This window comes from Panthera uncia, chromosome X (assembly GCF_023721935.1).
Source record: "Panthera uncia isolate 11264 chromosome X, Puncia_PCG_1.0, whole genome shotgun sequence".
In the NCBI taxonomy this organism is placed as follows: domain Eukaryota; kingdom Metazoa; phylum Chordata; class Mammalia; order Carnivora; family Felidae; genus Panthera; species Panthera uncia.
This window is the reverse complement of record NC_064817.1, coordinates 13215832-13233207: the sequence shown is the minus strand read 5'-3', so window position 1 is coordinate 13233207 and position 17376 is coordinate 13215832. Positions and strand designations below refer to the sequence as shown.

At 46.7% G+C, this 17376-nt stretch overlaps 1 pseudogene; it reads left to right on the top strand.

Moving 5' to 3' along the window:
- The first annotated feature begins 15522 nt into the window (after window positions 1–15522).
- On the top strand, window positions 15523–16043 carry LOC125932359 (zinc finger protein 831-like; annotated as a pseudogene).
- Window positions 16044–17376: the final 1333 nt, after the last annotated feature.

Sequence of the window (17376 nt, the reverse complement as noted above, 5' to 3'; positions counted from 1 at the left end):
AGCATAGGAACCTTGCAGCAAGTCTGACCCAAGGAGTAAGAAAGAGAGATGTGCACGGTATACCGATGTGAGCTTGGAATGCAAGACTGGCTTTTAACACCAACAGTAAACTGGAAAACGTGTGCCCACCTGACGCAGCATTTTAATATATGTCTTCCTCACCAGATGTCTCGACATCTTGAAGCCTGCCAAAATGTTCAGTTGCAGAGACCCCTGGTAGAAGAGAATTAGCTGAGCTCGGGTTTCTCCAGAGGCTGACTTGGCAACAAGGTCTCAACTACACAGAGCCGGCTTGGGAATGGGTCTGAGGAAACACCGCAGGGGAGCAGGCAAGCGAAACAAGGAAAGGAAGGCAGCCAACTGGGCGCTGTCAAGCCTGTGATCGCAGTGGGCAACTAGCATTGAGCCCCTAGCACTTCCGGCCTGCCACAGAGGAGAGCCATGCAGATTTCAGAGGCCGGGAAAGGTTGAGAAGTGCAGGTCCTGGCCCGGGGAAGTCAGGCTGGAATGCACACAAGTGGTCAGGACCAGGGGAGATGAGCACAAGCCTGGCCGCGCCTGCTGCGAGAGCCCAGGCCTCCCTGGGAGTCGTGGCCGCGTCTGCACTTCTGGGGATCAGGTGGTTGTCTTACAAGCCACACGGACAACCTGCAGTTCGTCAGTTTGCAAATCATTTGGGTTGAGACAAATGTAATGGTTCTCCTAAAATGGTAATTGCATTTTCCTGGAAATCAGCACAGGTTTGTTTATCTGCCACTTGCGTGTTACAGCACATAGCACATGCAGATCTTGAACATGTTGAAAAAGCAGAACAGAGACCCAGCACAAGTCTGTTCACAGACCTGCCCGGAGGACACCAAATGGCATGTTATTTCCTCCCCTCAACTGCATGTCACCAACAAAGGAACCCTCCAGGCCGGAGGTGGTGCTTTTCAGAGATGTCGTAGGAGGCAGCAGATGTGAGGTTTCTGTCACTGGAAGGTCTGGCAGCCTTTCTACAGTGTGCCAGTGACTCGGGTGAATACTCAGGATGGGGAAGGTTGCTAGTTTCATTTACATGCTATTGCTACTCGTTTTGGCTGGCTTACCCACAATGCCCCAGACACCTATTTGAATGGGAAGTGTTCCATATTTGTGAGACAGACCATCTTGTGGAAATTGGTGTTTTGTCACTCTCCCGAACAGTGTGAAGTTAGGAAAATGGCTTGTGTGTCTTGTTTGTGTTGTAAAATTCCAGCATTTTTTTTCTCCATCTTTCTTTATTATCAACATTTTTCTCGAGGGAGCTCACAAAAGCCAAAAGGATCCTTTTTACAATTTTTTTTCAGAACCATGCAACATGAAAAATAAAACCTTCTGTTATGCCTTAATTATTGTTTGCAAAAACTACGAGTACTTTCATGCCATGGTTTCTATATACCACTAACATTACTTGGTAGAAATGTGAAAGTTATCAAAAATCATTTTGAGAATTCCTTCTTTTTCTTTTTCTCTTGGAATATTGATATATTAAACCAAAGTGGCTCTTTGTCCAAGGTCCAATATTATGGTCTTATTTGCCATAGGTATTTACTTTTAAAAGCTATATAATTTCTTTTATATCCTAACTATTATTTTGCGGTGTATTTCTATGCATTATTGAATTATTGTATTTTTCAATTTCATTTCTATACAATGAATTTTGTTTATAGAACACTCAAATTGCCATACATAATATACGTGTATATTAAAATGATAGAGAGAAGCATTCAAAATTCCAACAAGAGTCTCATATAATTGCAGTGGTGTAATGTAATATAATGCAATAAAAATGCAGTTTATCCCAAGGACATATTGGACAGAATGGAAAGGTCACTGTTTTCTGACCCTGATTTTCAAGCTTCTGTCTGACATTTACATTGTATATCATTAAGAGCATACACAAGTATATCATGTCTTTTTCAGACCAATTTTACATAAATTATGTGTCTCTATGATTTGTTTGCATAATGGGGTATTCACTCTTTATTAGAAATGTCCCATAGACCAGCCCCCTGCCGTCACAAGAATGCTAGAAGTAAATCAGAGAAAAGAGGTTGGAGAGTTCTGAGACATTCTAAAAAGAATCAACAGGAGGCTTCTTCCAGTGATAAAACAGACTGAGCTCATGATAAGAACTCTCTTCTATTACTAATATGTAGAAATTCTCGAAAAACATATCCCCAGAATTTAAATATATACATGAGCTCAGAAAAGGATAAAGGAAATCCCCAAGTGCCTGGACAGGAAGAACGGAATCAAAGTCAGAGCACTAAGGCCAAACAGGTACCCCAGGACCATGAAGATCTCACCTCAGACTGCTGTCCTATCCAGGAGCTGAAAAGGGACATGGCAGGCTTGCCAGGAAAGCAAGCCTGGCCCAGGGATGATGAGGAGGCTGGTGGCTGGGCCCCTGGGTGGAAGGAAGCCCTGTGCAGGAGGTGAAAAACCCAGGATTACACCCTACTTGGTGTAGAATTTGAGTTTATATTACCTGTATGGCACAGGAACACAAGCCAAACAACTAACATAAAAATGGATCTGGAACCTTTGAAAACTCCAGAATTCCCAACTGAAACAAATGCAAAACCACTCTGCGGGTCCATTTTCACAGCTAGTGACTCACAGGACTCCAGGAAAAAAAAAAAATACAGCCCACTAAAGAAGAATTCACAATAAACGATTATGGTTGTATAGAATAATGCACCTATTGTGAGGGACAGTTAGAAAGTTCAGCAGACAAGAGAATAGACACCCCAAATTGGGTATTAGAGAATCATCGTAACAACACAATAAATATATTTTGAATAGTTGAAGACATAAAAGAGAGAACCAGAATGAAAGCCCAATGTAATATGAAGAAAGACCAGAGAGATTTGAATGAGAACCAAATAGAGTTTTTACTAATGAAAAATAGAGTCATAGAAATGAGTGGACAGGCTAAACAGTAGTGTAAATAATGGCAAAAAGAAAATTAGTTAAATGGTATATGTGAGGAAATTACCCCAAATGTGGCCGAGTGGAGGGGGAGCGAGCGAGAGAGAGAGAAGTAAAGAAAAATGAACTATGAAAATAATTCGAGGGCGCCTGTGTAGCTCAGTCAGTTGAGTGTCTGCCTCTTGATTTCGGCTCAGGTCATGATTTCGTGGTTGTGAGATCAAGCCCCACATTGGGCTCCACGTTGGGCTCTGTGCTGAGCGTGGAGTCGGCTTAGGACTCTTTCTCTCTCTCTCTCTCTCCCTCTACCCCTCTCCCCAACTTGTGCTTCCTCTCTCAAACAATTTTTTAAAAGAAAGTTAATTTGGAGCAAGTTCCAACATATGTCTAATCAAAGTTGCAGAATGAAAAATTAAAGGGAGACGGGGGCAGAACAATATTCAAAGAGATAACAACAGAACAAGTTCTGGGACTGAAAAAAGACATGAGTTTTTATTTTTATTTTATTTTATTTTTTTTTTTTTTTGTTTTTTTTTTTTTTTTTTTGTTTTTGTTTTTAAGACATGAGTTTTTAGATTAAACAAAGCATATCTTTTCCCAAGCAAGATAAAATAAATCCACACCTAGAAAAATGTGGTAAAACTACAGAGCACTCCAGTAAAGGAGAAAATCTCAAAACCAGAGGGGAAAAGAAAAAAAAAAAAATAGCCTGCGAAGAAACCATACACACTATAATTCAGTCACATGACCAAACCTAACTGCACAAAAAGTGGGAAATGTAGTCAGGCTATGTGTCTGAGAAGATGGCAACATGGCTTTCAGAGACCAGATGCCGTCTCTGCCACAGTATAATTATCACCTTCTGAGTGTTGAGCTCAGAACTGTGGAAGAAGAAGGGAAGATTAAAGATGCTCTTGGGAGATGAAGCCTTTTTAACTATCCTCAAATCACACTACACATAGCACTGGAACTTTCTTCTCTGATATTATTTTGGCTTTAACTGTCGTGAATGGCAGTGAAAGAATTCCCTCACCCAGATCGAATATAACATGTTCTAGAAATGAATCTTGTCCAACTTAAACTCACAGAGAAGGGTGAAAATTTGGGTTTATTTCTCAAACACTGAGTTGGCCACTCATAGAATAATAAACTCAAGAAGATCTCAGTGAGTATCCCAGGTTAGCCCCTGGCCAATGCACTGCTGAGTAACGAGGATCTCATTTGCGTGTGGCACATGACAAACTCAGCAAAAGCCTGTTGAATCCATTTATTCTTAAATTCAACAGACATTTTTTGGATGGCTACACTGAACCATTGTTCTCGATCTGCACTGTCTGATAGGATAGCCATTAGTCATATATGGCTACTTAAATTAACTAAAATTAGAAATTCAGTCGCACTAGCCACATTTCACATGCTCAGTAGATACATGTGGCCGGTGGCTACACTGGACAGCACAGATACAGAATATTGTCACAGAAGGGTTTATTGGGTAGATGCTGGAAGTACCGTAGCAAACACAACAGACACATTTCCTGTCTTCATGAAGCCTAAATGCTGTGTCAGATGATCATAAGTCTATGGAGAAAAATTAAGCCAGAGTGGAAAACAGGGAGTGGGAGTGGAGGAATGGAGGGGAAGCAGTTGCAATTTTAAATACAGTAATCTAGGAAGATGTCCCTGAAAAATGACTGTACTAGTTAACGTAATGCTAGCTGATATAACAAATAAGCCCTCAAATCTCAGTGGCTAAATACAAGAGTTTATTTCTTGCTCTGATCACTGGGTTGTGGGGAGGGACTATGGGATCATTAGGTGGCATCTGTTCTAATAGAGGCTCTGCCACCCACTACACGGAGCTTCCAGAGTTGCTCTGGGTGTTAACCTCAGCTCAGCAGATGGGAGAAAAGGAAAAATGGAGTCTCGTTTAAGAGGTTCCCATGGTCTGTGATGCAGGCCTGGAAATGGTGTGATCGTTTTCACTGGCATTCACTTGGCCAAAACCCAGCCAGCTTAGCACATATCCTTATCTAGATGTACCTATTGTCCCAGCAATAATTCTACAATATGGACAGGGAGCATACGTTTTGGTAGGTCGCTGTCTACTACAGCCACAGTCCCTCAAAGAATTGAGGGAGCCAGCATGCAATATGGGGGGAAGGGGAGAAGAACAGTTTACCCAGAGAGGACAGCAAATACAAAGGCCCTGAGGCAGGAGTGTATCTGGCATAGAGAGGGAAAAGCAAGGGGACCAGTGTGGCTGGAATAGGGAGGGGAGCTAGAATATCCCAGGGGTATCTTCTCAGGTTCCCGCTGACCCACCAGCGAGCCTCTCGGAGTGTGCTTGTTCACTTCCATCTGACCGGCCATAATTTGTTTATGAAAAAACTATGACGATCTTGGCCAACTCCTTTGCCAAAACCCAGTTACACAGTCCATGGCCTTTCCCTGGCTTAATAGTTTGATAGCCTATCAAAACAGTTAACTGGCATGGGCTACCAGGGCTTAAGCTTGGAGGCCCCTCGCCTGCAGAGACCCCTCGTGAGCCCCTGGAAGGGGCCCTGACAACATGTTCACATGTCATGTGATTTTGCAAAATTTGCAAAAATAAGACGTTCTAACCACAGTCGGTTAAGTCCTCTGTGTCAAGTTTACTTCCTCTCTGCCATACATCCACCCTACACCTGGCTGGGTTTTGGTGAATGCTGGTGAAAACGATCACACCATTTCCAGGCCTGCACCACAGCCCATGGGAACCTCTTAAACGAGACTCCATTTTTCCTTTTCTCCCATCTGCTGAGCTGAGGTTAACACCCAGAGCAACTTTGGAAGCTCCGTGTAGTGGATGGCATAGCTTCCTTCAAATCTGCTGGTATCGAAGTGGCCACAGACGTTTTTGAGATCGGGCTGAGGGCAATTTGAGTTAGGGGTGCGCTTAGTGTACTCTTAGCGGGAAATATTTATGTGGTGCACAGTGACTTGTGTGTGTAGTTAATTTATTGTGAGCCGTCCCAATACAAGGGTGTCTCTGGAGTCGTGCTTATTTATTGTGCCAAGACATGTGGCATTGTGACAAAGTGTCCTCTGGCCATATTGAGATATCGGCTGGACCTACAGCAGCAAGTACCAAAGATATGTGCACAGTGGAGGAGGAAAAAGGTCTGGAAAGTATATAGCGTGATGTTGTGGAAAACCTTTCCCATCAGCAGACACAGTGGGGGCTTTGGTTCTCATTAACGCCTAATCAAAATGGAAGTTCTCCGGGGCGCCTGGGTGGCGCAGTCGGTTAAGCCTCCGACTTCAGCCAGGTCACGATCTCGCGGTGCGTGAGTTCGAGCCCCGCGTCGGGCTCTGGGCTGATGGCTCAGAGCCTGGAGCCTGTTTCCGATTCTGTGTCTCCCTCTCTCTCTGCCCCTCCCCCGTTCATGCTCTGTCTCTCTCTGTCCCAAAAATAAATAAAAAACATTGAAAAAAAAATTAAAAAAAAAAAATGGAAGTTCTCCTGCCAGGGGTATAGTTGGTGTGCTGGGGTGAATAGTGTCCCCCAAAACTCATGTCCACCTGGAACCACCTAACACGGACCTTACTGGGAAATAAGTCCTCGAAGATGTAATTAAGTTAAGATGAGGCCATTCTGGATTAAAGCGAGCACTAATCCAATGGCTGGTGTCCTTATGGAGGAGAGGGCACACAGAGACACAGAGAAGGCTGTGGGAAGATGGAGGCAGATGCTGGGGTGATGTGACAGGCCCAGAAATGCTAGGAGCCACAAAAAGCTGGAAGAGACAGGAGGGATTCTCCCCTCCAAGCTTTGGAGGGAGCATGGCCCTGCCGACACCTTGATTTGGGACTTTTGCTTCCAGAAGTGTGAGAGAATACACTCCTGAGGTGTCAGGCCACTCAACTTGCAGTCATTTGCTGTGGCAGCAGTAGGCAATGAATACACTTATTAATGCAGCATTTATGGGGGCGCCTGAGTGGCTTGGTCGATTAAGCATCTGACTTCGGCTCAGGTCATGATCTCACAGTTTGTGAGTTCAAGGCCCACATCAGGCTGTGTGCTGACAGCTCAGAGCCTGGAGCCTGCTTCAGATTCTATGTCTCCCTTCCTCCCCTCCCTGCTCACACTCTGTTTCTCTCTCTCAAAAATGAATAAACATTAGAAAAATTTGTTAAAAATAAATAAATGTAGTATTTATAATTGTAACCACCTAACGTGTCTTTTTTCTTTGATTAATTGGAGCAAATAGAAATAGAATTCTCGTGCTTGTGTGTACAGACTTGTAGCAATACTCTAAGCAGTAAGAACATGTGTGTGTGTGAAGTTTATATGTTAACAGGCATCCCCTCTATCGATAAGATAGATTGCAATCAGCTACGGTGGATGTAAGGCTGAATTATTTTTATTTTTTTTTTATTTTTTATTTTTTTTCAACGTTTATTTATTTTTGGGACAGAGAGAGACACAGCATGAACGGGGGAGGGGCAGAGAGAGAGGGAGACACAGAATCGGAAACAGGCTCCAGGCTCTGAGCCATCAGCCCAGAGCCTGACGCGGGGCTCGCACTCACGGACCGCGAGATCGTGACCTGGCTGAAGTCGGACGCCCAACCGACTGCGCCACCCAGGCGCCCCATATTTTTATTATTTCATTGGAAAATGACGTTGTAAAATTATTGTCATGTAAAGATGTTATCAGAGCATCTAGCCAGAAAAAAGGGAAAAATATTGTAAATATAATTCAGGAAGCTAATTCACACAAAATACTATTATTTTTATGATTTTTGTTTGGGAAATTTGTCAATTTTTTTTTGAAATTTACAATTTGTTGCAAGTTTTGTTCTTACTCTAAGTAAATATTCGTGTTGGTACCTAATTTTATATTTGTTATTTTGTATGATATCTAGTTATTAAATGTTTGTTTATTTTTGAGAGATAGTGCAAACAGGGGAGGGGCAGAGAGAGGGAGAGAGAGAATTCCAAGCAGGCTGCACTCTTGATGTCAGTGTGGAGCCTGATGCAGGGCTTGAACTCACAAACCATGAGATCATGACTGGAGCTGAAATGAGGAGTTGGATGCTCAACCAACTAAGCCACCCAGGCGCCTCCGTGTAGTTTGTAACAGAGCCTTCTCCCACCAGATGCTACAAAGCTCCAGGCCCCTCAAAGCCTGGTCTGTGATTGGGCACGAGAAACTGACTCCAAGGGAATTTTGCATCAGCATCTGTTCACTGCATGATTTTTTGAAATCTATGGGCAAGTTAAGCCCTCTGGAAGCTTGTATCATAAGTGAACCCAGTAATCTCTAGATTTACAGCTATCCTGCACAAACAGGATTTCTATGAGGCAGTGAAAACAGCTCTAAAATTGCTCGTGCTTCTGGTGGTTTCTCCACAGCAGTTCAAATGGCATTTGGGCAGAACACAAGTTTGTTGTTCTAGGCTGTCCCGGGCACTGCAGACCATTTGGCATCCCTGGCCCCTGCCCGCTGGATGCCAGCAATAGGCTCCAGTCGTTGACAATTGGAATCATCCTCAAACATCTTGAAACTTCCCCGAGGCCTGTTGTCGGGGGAGAGGTACTGCTCCCATTGAGAACTGCTGCTGCACAGATGGCCCTGAGATATTCTCTGTAAATCCCACTTTATCAGATTAAAATTAAATTGGAACTTAATGCGAGGGAAGGGCCCCTCGCTTTGTGCCTCACTTACGGGGCAGACCCTCCTCGGCTCTCCCACATCAGCCTGTCACCCCCACAAGTAAGCCTGGGAAACATATTATGAAAATGTGAAATCATGAGATTCTAACATCCACTGCAGCACTGGTCCTCAAATGAGAGTGATTTTGTCCCCCAGGGGGTATTTGGCAATGTGTGGGAACAGTTTTGGTTGTGACAGCTAGGGAGTGGGTGCCACTAGCATCTAGGAAGTGGAGGGCAGGAATGCTTCTGAACACCCTTCAGTGCATAGGACAGCCCCCATGACAAACATTGATCTAGCCCCAAATATCACTAGTACCAAGGTTGAGAAACCCCGATCTGGACCTTAGATGGATTCCTGAAATAGTCTATGTAAGACCCATTTTATTTAAAAAAAAAAATCAAATTCTATTTTAATGTCATTGAGACTTTGTGTCTACCAAGTCCTAAGGCTTTCAACGAGGCTGACTTGCCTGGGAACCATAAGCAGTGTGCCCGGGGCAGTCCAGTCATCCTCTGAATTGTTGGGAACCTTCGGGCTTTGCCTCCTTTCCCTTTCCCATACCTTTCAGGCTGCCCCCAGCCCTTCTCGGGTCCGACAGGGTTTGCCTGAGCCCCCAGGGAGTCCTGGTCTCACCTAGCCTCTCTAGGCAATTATGACACAGCCGGTCTATAAATACTCACCGGACCTTTCCTTTTTGGGTACACAGGAATCTTACATTCCCCAGCCTCTCTTGCAGTCAGCTTGAGGACCAAGTGCTGGCTCATGAAATGTGGGCAGAAGTGCTACATGCTATTTTCCTGGATGCCTTCACTCCGGGGTAGCAGGGAGGGCACCCAGAAGGGCCCTATCGAGGGAAGCCAACAGTAACCATAATGCTGGCCTGTGAACCCACTAAAGGAGGTGCTACAGGGGCACAGAGTGACCTCAGGGTTGAGGGCTGCAAGGTGAACCTGGGGGCCCTGGGGAGTCCCACCTGGACTTCAGGAGGATACACAGCATGTATAAGAGAGAGCCAGAAGAGAGAAAGCGGGGCCATGAGGAGCTGGGTGCCACAGCTCTAGGAGTTGCCAGCTGTACACCCCAGCAGGAGAGACAGCAGGAGGCACAGGGGCGAATGGACAGGGACACCGTTGCTACTGAAGCCTGCATGGACCCAAAGAATGTCAGGAGGACATGGCAGCCTCAACTCTATGTCCACACCCCTGTCTCTTGAGGATGCTGGGTGGAGCTCAGAAAGGGATTTTTCTCAGATAGTCCCCTAAATTTTTTATTTTTAAACTTGTTAAACATTAAGAAAAGTTGAAAAGTAATACAGTCATCATCTGTGAACTCTTCAGCAAGAGGTACCTAACATTTCTCCTGACCTTATTCCATTATTCTTTCTTTCCACTCTGTTCTTTTTCTGCCTCCCTCTCTCCCCCTCTTTTCTCCCTCTCTCCCTCCCTCCTTCTCTCTCTCTTCCACCCCCTCTCCGCACTCCTCCTTCCCTTTCTCTCCCTTCCTCTCCCTCTCCCTCTCCCTCTCCCTCTCCCTCTCCCTCTCCCTCTCTTCCCTCCCTCCCTCCCTCTCTCCCTCCTTTTGCTGAAACCTTTGCAAATAAGTAGCATAAACTGTGTTACAATCCATTCCTCCCATTAGGCTTTGTGATGGTCAATTTTATGCATCAACTTGACTGGGCTAAGGGATATCCAGACAGCTGGTGAAACATTACTTCTGGGTGTGTTTGTCAAGGTGTTTCTGAAAGGGATTAGCATTTGAATCAGCAGACTGAAGAAGAGCTGTCCTCACCAATGTGACCTTGAGGGGCTGAATAGAAGAAAAAGGCTGAAAAAGGGAAATGTGCTCTTTGCTTGAAGTGAGAGAACCATATTCTCCTGCCCTCAGACATTAGTGCTCCTGGTGCTGGCCTTGTAGACTCAGACGAGTACTTACACTGTTGGGCTTCCCTGGTTCTCAGGCCTTCAGAACTGAATTACACCAGCTTTTCTGTGTCTCCAGCTTGTAGACAGCAGATCAAGGGGCTTCTCAGCCTCTAGAACTGTGTAAACCAATTCCTATAATAACTTTCCTCTATCTATCTATCTGTCTGTCTCATCTATCTATCCATCCATCCATCCTTCCATCCTATTGGTTCTGTTTCTCTGGAGAACCCTAATAGGATTTTGGTGCCAAGAGTGGTTCCAGAGGAACAAATTTTTAAGGATGAATATTCTGAATTGGTCCTGGATTTCTGGAATTGGCTCTCTAACCTCATTAGATTTAAAGATATTAATGAGTCTATTCTCAGCAGTAAGCAGAGTGGAGATAATTTTGTTACATAGCGTCAACCCCCCTCCACAGTGGCTATGGGTGCTTTCCCTTCCAGCAGGAATGTTTGCCAGCAGCCTTGCCAGCAGAGGGTTTTGTCAAGTCTGTGAATTTTTGCCCAACGGATGGATGAGAAATGTAGTCTCACTGTAGTTTTAACTTATTGTGAGCGAAGATGAGTGTTATTTTCTTATATTCAAGAATCGTGTATTCTTTTCTCCAGACTGTCTATACTTGTCCATCTAAAAATTTTGCTTTTGGTCTTTTTCATCTTGATCTTTAAGAGCTCTTTATATCTGTGAGGGAGATTAGGCCAGAAAGGGGCATTTTTAAACTGAAAGAGAAGTTTTAAAACTGGGAGACATGAAGGCACGATGGATTGAAAAGTTGAACTTGCTCTGCTTATAAGCAGGAGGGAACACGAATATGATTAGGTCCTACCCAGAAAAACAAGTAAGAGCTTTTTCTTTTTTTTTTTTCCTGCATAGAAGTCTCGCGTGAACAGAGCTGTGATGCACCACATATGGCTAACACTCCAGAAGAATTTCAAATCAAATGGGCTTTCCCCCTGGACTTCCTAAAAGTGAGACCAGCTGCTGATACATGTAGCCAATTTGCCAACCAGCTCCTTTTTAAAGAACAAGATGCTGGGGCGCCTGGGTGGCGCAGTCGGTTAAGCGTCCGGCTTCAGCCAGGTCACGATCTCGCGGTCCGTGAGTTCGAGCCCCGCGTCAGGCTCTGGGCTGATGGCTCGGAGCCTGGAGCCTGTTTCCGATTCTGTGTCTCCCTCTCTGTCTGCCCCTCCCCCGTTCATGCTCTGTCTCTCTCTGTCCCAAAAATAAATAAAAGACGTTGAAAAAAAAAATTTAAAAAAAAAAAAGAACAAGATGCTGATGTGATCTCAAAAAGAAAAGTCTTCCAGAAGAGGACAGACACAGTTCTGGTTTTTGAACACTGTAACCGGTGGCATGATTAGGGCTGGCTCCTCTATCCACGAGGCCAGGTGTTTCATAACGAACAGTAACACTCTCTTGGCCCTAATTTGAATTTGGGGCGTGTGTTTAAAGTAGAGAACAGCAATAGAAAAATGTGGAACTCAAGCTCTTGCTCTCCAGATAAACATCTTGTAGTAACGACAACTTGAGAATGTCCTGAATAGGAGAGTTGGCCATGCAGTGTCCACACGGCATTCTCTTCGATGAGGAATGAAAAGGAAAGGAAAAGAAAGCAAGCGCCCGAAGGGAAAGCATCTTGATTCCTCCCTTGAATCTTTGCTGTGGCTGAGATGTTCTCCAAGAAGAGAGGCGTCAGGCAGGACAGGTCCCGGAGCGAGTGTTTCCGGTCCTCTTCTCAGCCTTAGAGAGACAGCGTCAGCTTGTATGTGGACGCGCAGCGGTGCAGACTGACCCTTGCAGGGACGCTCACTCAGCAGGCTGCTCACCCTGACCATCGTAAGAGGAAAAGGTAAGCGGAGAGTCCGGAGGGAATAACAGTGGCATTTTAATGTGATAATAGACAAAACCTGATTGGAGTGTGGTCGGAAAAAGAGGAGAGCAGGTGAAGATGACAAACATAGCTCATTCTAGGAATTTGAGTGCAAAATGGAGTAAATACATGAGGGCTGTCCGTGGCATTGGATGTGGAAGCAGGGGATATATATGTGTTTTTAAAGTTTTGGAGTTTCTCTTTACCACGTGTTTGTAAGCTGGTCCGGCTTTCTCCAGTACAGAGAGAGAACTTGATGAGCCAGTTGCTGGGGTGAGTCCTTGAGGAGGCAAGCAGGTAGGACTGGCATCACACACCCACGACCTGGGTCGGCACTCAGGGCCCCATGCTCTGAAAGGCCCTGAACTCTCTTTAATGCTCTGTTGTTGCCGTCTGGAAATTCTTGATAATTTTGCCTTTGAAAATGAAGTCCAGCAGAACTTAGGAACAAGTACCAGGGGCTTGGAGCCTCAGCTCACACGCAGTCCTGCCTCCTCTACCTCCTCGGGACAGGCTCTCAGGCACCTGCTCCCAAGATGTCTGGTGCCCCGGGCCCCACCTGGCCTCCCCCTCACCCGTCCCCACCCCATGCCTGGGACAGCAGCTGGGTGGCAGGTAGGAGGAGAGAGGGTGGAGAGCCCGATTGGTGCCGTCAGCATCCACTCCCAAGGGGGCCCGGGTGCAGGCTGCTTGAGCTCAGGTGCACACACCCTGGGAAGTTTCAGGGCAGGCTGTGTGGTAGTTGCCCTGCCCTGGAGTTGGCATTGCCACGACATGTCCAGGCAGCTTAGCAGAGGCTGCATCCTGGGGGAGATGAGCCTCTCGTCCACCCCGGATCCAGGTACCTAGCGTGCCCTGGTGCACAGGTTTAAGGACCCCCAAGCATCGTCCATCTGCCATGGATTGGGGAGAGACACCGGTGGGAAGCAGAGCTCGACCTGCTCAGAGCTCACCCCCAGTCTCAGTGCAGTGGCTAGGCAAGGTGGCTGGTGGGAGGGGAAACCTGGTAGCCATCAGGCCCAAGTGTGGGCAGTAAAATTTGTGCTAATAATATAAACCTTGAATTTTTTCTCTATCATGACCTTACATAGCAAAAAGAAGCCCCATGACAAGTCAAGAGAGAAACTGAGAAAGATAGGGTTTTATATTTGAGTACTGTTTTCCCTGTTTTTTAAGCAAGGTGCTCCTCATTTTTGTGTTACACTGGGCCCTGCGAGTTATGACTGAATACCTCCTCTAGGCCAGGCACTGCACTAGATGTTTTTACACAAATGATCTCATCTGACTTTCCTGGTAATTCTGCCCTAATGACACTGTTCTTAGAGCCGAGGGAGGGCATCCTTGAGCAAGCATGATGGCTGAGGAGGGATGGGAACTCAGGTCTGTTCTTTTCCTGGAAGCACCTTGAAGTTCTCCAGGCGGCAGAGATGATGCAGTTTCTTGAGATAAGCCTTTATGTTAATATCAGCGCTTATCAACTTCAGTAGCTGCTGATCTCTAAATAATTCTGTTCTTAATTCTTTCCTTTAAAAACATATAAGGGTTCAGATATTTCGAGAGGCAGGGGGGCTTTGCAGGTGGCCCAGTGCTACAAGATCCAGAGCGGTAGGTGTTTGTGGTTGGAGAGAGGATAGGCAAGATGGCCTGATCTGCCCTCACTTCTCTCCAGTGGGATGCCAGGAAATGGTAAACAACCAGCTCTTACTCAAAATTAAAAGCTTCTTCTGTGGCATTTGCCAGTCTTCATGGTGTAAATCCTCTCACCGTAGTTGATTTTAAGCTCCCAACGTGATGAGGAGTTGGGAAGAGGTGCGTGGCAATACAGCATTATATGGCGTTTCCATGGTACAGATGTAAGACCTAAAACCTGCTCAATATCGTAGATACTATAAAATATAGTACAATACTTAGTAAATTATTTTGTTTTCACTGTCATTTATGTAATTGTATGTTTATTTAGCTCTTTTCATATTTCAAGTGTTTAATTTTTAAAAGTTTATTTATTTTTGAGACAGAGAGAGAGAGAGACAGAGTGTGAGTGGGGGAGGGGCAGAGAGAGAGGGAGATACAGAATCCAAAGCAGGCTCCAGCCTCCGAGTTGTCAGCACAGAGGCCGACATGGGGCTTGAACTCAGTAACCATGAGGTCATGACTTGAGCTGAAGTCAGACGCCCTTCAAGTTTTCATTTCAATTCTAGTTAGTTAACGTATAGTGTAATATTGGTTTCAGGAGTAGAATTTAGCAATTCATCACTTCCATACAATACCCAGTGCTTCATTCTTCATAATGGCTGTATTTAAATCAACCAGCTCACACAATCCTGAAAACGTAACAATCAGCTCTCGTGAGCCAGTGTGAGCTAGTATAAGCAGCATGGGCTGATAGGAGGTGATATGAGCCAGTGGAGGCCAGCTGTAGCACAGCGTTGCTTCTGAGGAGCTGAGGAAGGCCGTCCTGTCCCTTGAGCCAATTTTCTTTCTTGTTACGAACATCCCAGGGCAGGGATAGAACCCCAGAGTGGGAAGGGCTCTGGGAAGCTGCTGGGTCCCTGCCCATTTTACAGATATGGAAATGGAGTCCCAGAGGATGCAAGGGGCTTGCCCTCGGTACGCTGGATACTTGTGGACCTCCAGGGTCTTGGACACCCTGCATGTCTTTTCCCCCACACAGTCAAGACAGTTTCTGAGTGTCGATTCTATACCAGGCAGACCTGGGTCTGAGTCTTGACTCCGCCATTTAGTAGCTGCAGGACAGGTCACTTCAGTTCTGGGAGCCTCAGTCCTTCTTTTCTTATATGGAGAAAATAGTGCTTTTCTTGGGTGGTTGTTGTGAGACTTTGACGGGGTGATGTATGTGCCTGGCCTGGGGCAAGGGTTTACTGAATGTGGAGGGAAGAGAGGCACCCATGGGAACATCTGCTTGTTGCTGCAGCTTGCCCAGCATCCTGGGCTGCCCTGAACTATGTGGGGTGAAGGTGCTAGAACCCGCTCGTCTTGCTGTGCCTGCCAGGGACTGACAGCTCCTGCTCGCAGCTGCCCCGGGGCCTAAGGTAGTCTGTCCTCCTTTCTGCCTAATGCTGGGCCCCATCATCTTATCACTGGAGCAGGGCCTGGCACCGGCCATGTTCCTGAAGGCCCTGCCCATTCTCCTTGACCACGCAGCGCCTGCTGGGGGTGTTCAGCCACATGCTTCCCTAGAGATGGGCAGCCTGGATTGGGGCAGCATGCCCTTTGTCCTTAACCCTCCTGCTGTGGCCCAAGTGGCCCATCCCTGGCCAACTCGGACAGCCAGTGGCCCCAGTGCTGAGCGTGTACACCATGGGTACTCCACCTGTCCTGTTGCCAGGCCTGGGAAACCCAGGTAAGATGAGTAAGCCAGCATGTACTGTGCCTGCACTGTGGCCAGGACTGCCCGAAGCCCAGCTTTTTGGAAAAGCACATTCAGTCCTACACACACAAGAGACCCTTCCTGTGTGACACCTCTAGCCTTGCCTTTATGACCCAGAGCAACACATATAAGCACAGGCAGATCCAGACACATCTCAGCAACTCCCAACTGTCCTCTGAGTCTGATGGGAGTGGGACAGCCTCCTAGTGGAGGGAGTGAGTCTGGAGAGACACTCAGAAGAGAGGGAAGGTGACAGGGCATAAAGCAATTTCCTTCTCCAGGCACCCAGGGTATTGGGCTGGACCCAAAGTCCACCATGCATTTGTCCCTTGCTGCTAAGAGCCTAGACATGAATCAGAAACTGTTTCCTGTCCAGGTCCACATTTAGAGACTCCCAACAGGGAAGCCCCTTTGGACTCCAAAACATGGCTTTCCCTGGGTTCCTGCCGGCATAAAATGCCAGAGTAGAAGTCTCTGACTGCCATTAAGCTTGGGCTGCTGCAGTGACAGCAGGCACTCTCCTTGGAGAAGTCCCAAAACACCAAGGCCTCTGAGGACAGGCTGAGAAAGTGTGAGAGCACAGTCTCAGGCTATCTGTCCCCCTCCAACAGCGCAGGGTTGCTGATGGTTCCCGCCAAGTACCCTGTGCCTACAAGGACTCCTTCTGTTTTGACATCTGGGCCCCGAGCTCAGTGGAGGAAGCACACCACCCTCTCCACAGCCCCTTCCACCTTCACTCCTCTGGACAAATCTAGGCCCCTCTTCTTTTACTCTGTTTCCACTCAGTTTGCCACCACTGCAAAATGTATGCTGATCATCAGGAGCAACTTGTTGCTTTTTATTAAGAGCAGCAGAGCACAGCACGAAGAGGGCCAGAGCCCGTGGAAGCCTGCCCCAGGAAGCAGAAGCTTCTGAGCCCCAGACACTACCTGGTCCTCTTGGGCTACAGCTTGGACACAACCTTAGTAGGTGTCCCCAACTGTCCCCCTTGAGCCCATGATGCCACAGATGGCCTGCCTTTTAACCTGATGGAGATATCCTGACCACCACAGAAAGCCGAGATGGAAAGAGAAACGCCACAGGGGAGGAGGCTGCCGGCCAATGTGGCCAGTAAAAAAAGTGCAGCCGGGAGGAACTGAAGGTGTGTTCCCAGGAGAAGTGGTAAGATGTTGAAGAGCATCCACTAGAAAATGAAAGGCTGACACCATGGAGGCAAGAAGATGAAGGAGGTGAGGATGGGCAGTGAGATACAACTGAACCTGCCTCCACAGGAAGAAGCAGTAGGGAAGGAGGGGAGGCAAGTGGGTGCAGCCCAGCCAGGGGATAGGAGGACCCATCTGTGTGATGCCATTTTCCCTCCCGACACCATTTCTGTTGGGGAAGATGGGGCTTCACGGAAGTCAGCCAACCCAAGAAGTCTCTTTGGTGACTGAGTCTCCCAAGCAGAAGGCTAGAGCAGTCAGAACAGAAACTGGTGACCAGCCCAGGGGGAACAGAGCCATGTCATTTCCCCCCATCCTAAACTGCAGAGACCCCCTGC